We start from the raw sequence: 6,780 nt of genomic DNA on the forward strand, positions 1-6,780 counted from the left end.
CAAGGAGGTCACTGTCATTTTCTGTGCTAGCGTATCAAGCCAACACTTTCTTGCTGTTTTTTCAGACCTAATTATCTGTAAGCTACTACTGAGCTAGTAGCAAGCTATGTTTAGAGTAGTTTCTGTAGTAACACCTTGTGCAAGTTTCCCGCCAGGCCCCCGAAACCCGACAACAAGGACCTGTCTCCCAGAAGGGGAAGAGAAAAGAAAGAACCCAAACAGCCAAAGCTATAGCAAATATATATATATATATATATTTTACATATGAGACAGATACATAAAAGGGGAATACCACACACCGGGGGGTGGGGGGGAAAGGGAAAGGGAAAGGGAGAAGGACAAAAAGGGGCAAGGACCGAACAAGTCAACCAGCCAACCGAAGGCAAGCTAGCAAAAATCTCACCACTTCCCTTCGAACAGGCAGGATGGCTAGACACGGCCCAAGGCTCTCCCCTCACGCGTGGCAGATTACGGCAGTCACTGTAGGCCTCGGCTCCAGATAAGCCAGACTGAAACAGGGACCCGCCGTTCTCGAACCTCGCCGGAAAGGAAGAGAGCGAACTATCTTATCAATGCCTTATTTATACCCTAGGTTACGTAATGGAATAGCATGGAATACTTCCTTGGTCACCTTCCTAGTTCCTTCCTGGTTACAAGCTGGTTTCCAGGAAGGCCTAGACTGAAACCATCACACACCTGGTAAGAGCAGGGCCTACTAGCTCCAAAATCCGTGGCAGTTGAGCCCATACAGCAATCTGCTTTCAATTTTCTCACGAGCATTCCTGGTTTTGCTTTTCAGCCTTTGGGAACGTTAGGGACCAGTTTTCCTTTTCCTCTCTAAAACAAATATCAGCAGTCAAGATCCATAAACTCACTGTTGAAAAGTGAAAACAAGTGCTGACTTAGCCACAGGGAGTTGAAACTAGGTTGCTCCCATAACAGGTTTGCGTAGAAATAACTGCTGTGATAGCTGGGAGGATCTTGTAAGTTTGCTTTTTATTGAAATTTCCACATGGGCATCTTGCACGTGGCATTGTGCTTTTGCATCATTGCTTGAATTACACGGGCTGCGCAAACTGTTTTGGGACACCAGAACAGTAACTCTTGTTGAGACCATTCACTCATTGGAGCGCCATTGAATCAGTATTGTCTGGTGTTAGCCACTGCATCCCTGTGCTCTGAAACATGGCAGTGTTCACTTCTGGGAACTGTGCTTTCTGCCTTGTATTTCTCCCCATTGCATTCTGAAGGTGAAATTAGAGCTATTCTTTGCTTTTTAAGAGTTGCATATCTGAATTAGGTAGGGTTAGCTCCCTTGAAGACATGTGATGTGCTGCTATACATTTACATCATCTCTGCAGTGAGAAATAAATCCAGCAAACAAGACTAGTTTCATTAGCCTTAACTTTATAAATTTTCCACACTAGGCAGTTATCTAGTTAACATATGGATCGTACAATAGATGATCCTAATAAGACTATGCTGTAAGCCACTTGAGGAATTCGGCTGCTGTGATCAATCACAAGAGCATTTGCTCTAGGGCCATGTGTTATTATTTATAATATATACTGTTTATACTTCATAAAATTCCCTTATCACTCCTTATTTCCTAAAATCAATTTATTGAAAGAAAGAGCCAGAAGATTTATCACTTTTATAATAAAATATCTGACTTCACCTGCCAGAAGTAGCCAAATTGATTTTTAACGTCTGTTAATGATTTAACTTTCCCTTTTTACTGACGTCAGTGGAAGGGTGTTACCACTCCCAGTCCTCAGTGAAAGGGTATTTTCATTTTACAGAAAAATATACCGCTTGTCTCTGCACTTATATATGCTTAATGTATACTACACTTTAATTTCTTGCCAGTAAAATGTTTAAAGTTTAGGTAGAGCCTAGATAATAGGAAAATTGGAGAATCTAAATGTGATGCTGGGCAAGAGGGCATAGAAAGGCTTTTTTTTCAATTATTCATATCTTATATTTACTCTTCTATTTATTATGAATACATAACTGAAGACATTACTTTGGTTTGCTTTCTTTTCAATCTTCTGGTTACCATTCAGTGATACTCAGATGAAGTACTAATTAAGTTAAGCCCCAAGAAGTGTGTGTGTGCATATGCATTTTTAGAAGAAAACACATTTCAAAAGGAATAGAAGTCATTAATTTAATCAATACTGTCTTATGACTCATGATATATAACATAAACACAGATACGATTTTCTTCATTTCACAGGAAAAAACATTTTCTTAAAGCAATCATTAGCATCATGTTCTGTGTAAGACCAGTATGGATTTTAGTCTTAACTGTCCTTATGTGATAGATTTTCTTTGTTCAAATGGATTTTCCACTCTTATTAAAAAGTTGCTATAAATGCCTAACATTGATTATAAGTGGATGAGAGATTACTGTGAATCTAAGATCTTATCAGTTAAACAAAATGCATCTTTATTTACATGTTCTTCATAAAAAATGAGTTAACCAGAGGTTCCTATCTATCATATTTTCAATTTTTACCTAATGTCTGTTTGTCAAAAACATTTTATATAAACTTAAAAACTTTGGTTTGCCAATACTTTTATTTTGCGAGTTTTCCACATCTAGAATGGTTCTCTTGTTTCATAGTAAGAGAAAGAAGAGCACCCATTACAGAGTAACCAGAGGGATGAGAAAGATGTGCACAGTGAGGAGTTTGAAATCTCTTTCTCTGTTCATTTGTAAGCTGTCACTGATAACTGCTACTGCAAAGTCTTATAGTATGGTTCTTTGTTGCTAAAGAAGGAAGCTGTGATGGAACGGTCATTCAATTTGGTTAATTCTCAAACTGGGAAAGAATTTTCTAGGCTCCCTGTTATGTCAGAAGCATGTGGGTTTATGCACCTTATGGAACATGCAGATTGTTTTCTGAAAGTGCCTATTTTGCTTTCTTCAGTATACGGTAAGCTTAGGAATACCGCCTTCCTAATTTAGCACATGCAGGTTAACTTCTGGCATCTTTGCGATTAACCACTCTAGATCTGTGACCTGGGGGCAGCTTGTGAGGCCACAGGCTGGTGCAGAGGGCACTCAACTGTTTTGTAAGCATCACAGGAATCTGAATCTGAATCTGGTCTGTTTAAATTTCAAATGATCATGTTTTGGTTTTTTTTTCTGATAGGAAAAAAAAAATTCTGAAATTTTTGAGCTAACAGGTGGCATGAGCTGTAATCATGAATACATTTTACCTGTTGTATTAATTCCTTAGAAGGGAAAGGTTCTTTCTCACATTGACTTTGAAGTCTCAAATCAGATTCAGTCATTAAAAAAGAAAAAAATTACTATGTCTGTATTCTGAATAGTAATCAGTTCTCACTAACTAGTACTTAAGGTCATGTTTTAACCTGTTAAAATTATATTATCGAAACCATTATTTTTAAGGTCTGTCTGAAGAGCCTAGCCTTTTGACTGTTTTGCTCTGGGCAAAAGTGAAATGTTGCATTCTTCAAATCCACTTGCTATGACTTGAACAGTGGGTAAGCAGTTATTGGTCAAGATAATATTGATATTTTAAATTACTTTTATAAAAAAAATGGTTATATTAAAATTAGGTACAGGATGACTTCTTCCTTTTCTTCCCTTTCTTTTCTCTCTCCACTGTCCAAGAAGATCACTCTTCAAGCAGAAGAAATTTTTTGAGATTATCTTCATTTCAGTAGTCCCTTTACACAGATGGATACCTGTGTTAATGGTGATATTAATTTTTCGATCTCAAGAGAAGACTATCCTTATTTTCTCAATGTCTTTCTTACACCAGGTTAGTAATAGCTAGTTTGTTACCTACTCTAACAAGAGCATAGATAGTTATAGCTGTATAATTGCATTTTTCTCTGATAGAAACCACATTCCATGGGCTAAGTATATGAATGAGCATGCATGTGACAAGATTACTGACTGTGGCAGGAACTTATACCAGAGGGAAGGAAATCCCAAGGACAGTAGCAGTTCATAAAATATGATGTGTATACCATGTCTAAGAAATTTCAAACCTGGGAGGAAGCACTAGAAGGTAATCAGGAGCCTTTAAATGTGGCAGTAGATACGACAGATGTATGAATATATTTTTGTCTTCATTAGCAAGTCAGGTAACTGGCAGGAATTAGAGGACAAGGGAAGGAAGATTGGCAGAGACAGGTCATATGCTGTTTAAATAATTATTTATGGATTTATGTGGAGAAGCAACTTCACACTGGCAGAGCACATATCTCTGAGGGTGATGAATGTGTGGTTCAGCCAAATCAAATGCTAAAATTTCCTTACGCCTTGGAATCCGTATAGCTTCCTTTTGATTATATAGCTAGCGTATACCATTTTTCATCAAGAAGTATGACTGCCCATATGGTGAGCAAATCTGTGCAATGTAACTATATCACTCCAGAAAATTGATTTCAAACGTGTCCATAGGTGGGAGAAACACTATAAAAAGTACACTTCGGGGCCCGCTGAAGTACCATTGAGAGTCTTGGCTAGCAATGTAGGAGCCTTTCCATTTATTTGGCTAATTGGCATAAATACTCTTTCAGGGAGGTAACAGAACTGACAACAGAAAGCACCATGGAAAAAATTGCAGAGAAAAATGACTTGGTTTAATCATTGACACGGGATGAAGAATGCATGGTTCACATAAGATCGTAGTAAAAAGCATGAACTGCAAAAGGTTATCTGGGAAATCGTTGTATTCCACTTACAATAAGTTTTGTACATAAAATGGCTTTCACAAGAGGTGAATTGATGCAATGAACTTAAGAATAAGGTTCTCAACAATTTTTTTTTTGGCAAAATGAAAACAAAGGACTGGTAATACAAGCTGACAAAATTCATTATTCAAATCAGAACCACGTCCTCAACTTTCTGCTAGCAGTTAGCTGTGAGGAAAAGTGTGAGTGGACTATTTGTGTAATCTACTGCAAGTACACTCGTGTTACTCCTTGGTTTTTTTAATTTGGTACTTCTTTGACAGTTCTTAATATATGAAGCACAAGTGGTAGTTATTGCTGATAGTAGAAAAACAGTTCACATACCCTAGCCTTCTGTGGCATAGGTGTACTGTGTGTTGCAGTTCTTATCAACAGAGCATATAATCTCCATTGGCAAAACGGCGACAAGTCAGTACAAGCAGGAATCAGAAAGTTAAGAATGCAGCAATCTTTTAACACAGAGAAGTAATAATGTTATGTTTTCTTACCTGCAGTAATTTATCATTTGTTGCAACATTTTGACAGAGGTTCTAATTGTCCTTTACTGCATATGTAATTTGTTGAAAATGGAAGCGGAAGTTGAATTAAGTAAAGATCTTTTTTTTTTTTTTTTTGCAAAAAGAAGTAATAATGTTATGTTTTCTTACCTGCAGTAATTTATCATTTGTTGCAACATTTTGACAGAGGTTCTAATTGTCCTTTACTGCATATGTAATTTGTTGAAAATGGAAGCGGAAGTTGAATTAAGTAAAGATCTTTTTTTTTTTTTTTTTTTGGTAGAACATCTATGACACCCATGTGCACGCTTTAATCACAAGTTAAGAGCATAAGTAAGAGTGTTCTTTTCTCAGGGATTGGATCTAAGCTCTGAAGAAGCATGACTCTTTTGAAGACCTAAATAGAATTTGACATCTAACCTGAGTTCTGTAAAAACCTACCTGACAAACTGCAGTTAATACCCCACACGAGCAACTGGATAAACCAGAACAGGCTTACTAAATTAAAAAAAATATTAAAAAAATTAGAAAGATTAAAAATATGCAAGATGTCAAAATTTTATTTTCAGAGGCAAACATTTTTTACTAAAAATCGATGAGTTCTGGAAACATAGATGAAACAAGTTTTTGGTTAGGTTAAGCACTTTAAGGCAATATAGATAGGACTGTGAATCATTTACATAGTGCAAATATTTTTTTCAGGCTAATCCCAGGTTTTTATTTTTTCTTTAAGAACTGATTAGTTATTCCACTGAATTATGCCAAAGTTCTTCTTAATCCAGCATTTCCTTAACTTTTCCTCATATTACACCCACCTTGTCCCATTCAGATCAGTGGTGTTGCCTAAAGAGAGACTGCAGAGAAAAAGAGGCCAAGATAAGATAAAGAGAGTAGGTCCTTTAATCAGCCTACAGGCCCAGGGAATACACATAATGCATACGTGTCCATACAGTGGTTGTATGATTTTATAATAAGGTCCATCCAGTCCCAGATTTGTCCACCCCCACTTCTGCCCCCTGACTCGCCCCTTTGGGAATTGGGTCTGGGGGCGTTTGGGACCCTTTCTTCCTCATCTTTTTCTTTTTTTGCAGCATGTATAGTCCTTGGAGCTCCTCCAAAGTTCTGGGCTTGAAGGTCACTGTCTGTGTGATACCTTCTGGTCCAGGCCTAGAGTGCTTTTCTACAGTTCTATCTTGAAAAGAAGACTAAACATGCTAATGGAATTTAGAGGGATTGATATGGAATGGCGTAATAAGGTTGGGTGTGTGTAACTATTATGCTTCAGGGTAAGGGATATAATACAGCTACATTAAAATCTACATTTACTACACAACTACTTCTAAAATCTACAAAAGTTAAAAAATCCAAAAAGCTCTGAGGCATCAGTCCCCCCTTTAGGGATGGACAAAACTCAATCTTATCCAATCTCTACCACTTATACCTAGCATTATACCAAAGGGATGACCAACACCTACAGCATCAGGTCATGTAATGAGCTATTACACAAACACTAATTATGTATGTCACTAATAGAAACAGTTGTTTT

The 6,780-nt window shown here is 37.2% G+C and overlaps 1 long non-coding RNA gene across 2 annotated transcripts; it reads left to right on the forward strand.

Moving 5' to 3' along the window:
• The first annotated feature begins 337 nt into the window (after positions 1-337).
• On the forward strand, positions 338-6,213 carry LOC108493168. 2 transcript variants are annotated; one of them, XR_001873383.1, is made up of 4 exons: positions 338-699; positions 3,422-3,516; positions 3,650-3,797; positions 5,518-6,213. It is a non-coding gene; the product is annotated as an uncharacterized LOC108493168 (long non-coding RNA). The 2 variants fall into 2 exon arrangements; XR_001873384.1 differs by lacking the exon at positions 338-699 and adding an exon at positions 712-983.
• Positions 6,214-6,780: the final 567 nt, after the last annotated feature.

The sequence above is a fragment of the Lepidothrix coronata genome, unplaced genomic scaffold, assembly GCF_001604755.1.
Source record: "Lepidothrix coronata isolate B3197 unplaced genomic scaffold, Lepidothrix_coronata-1.0 Scaffold14, whole genome shotgun sequence".
Classification (NCBI taxonomy): domain Eukaryota; kingdom Metazoa; phylum Chordata; class Aves; order Passeriformes; family Pipridae; genus Lepidothrix; species Lepidothrix coronata.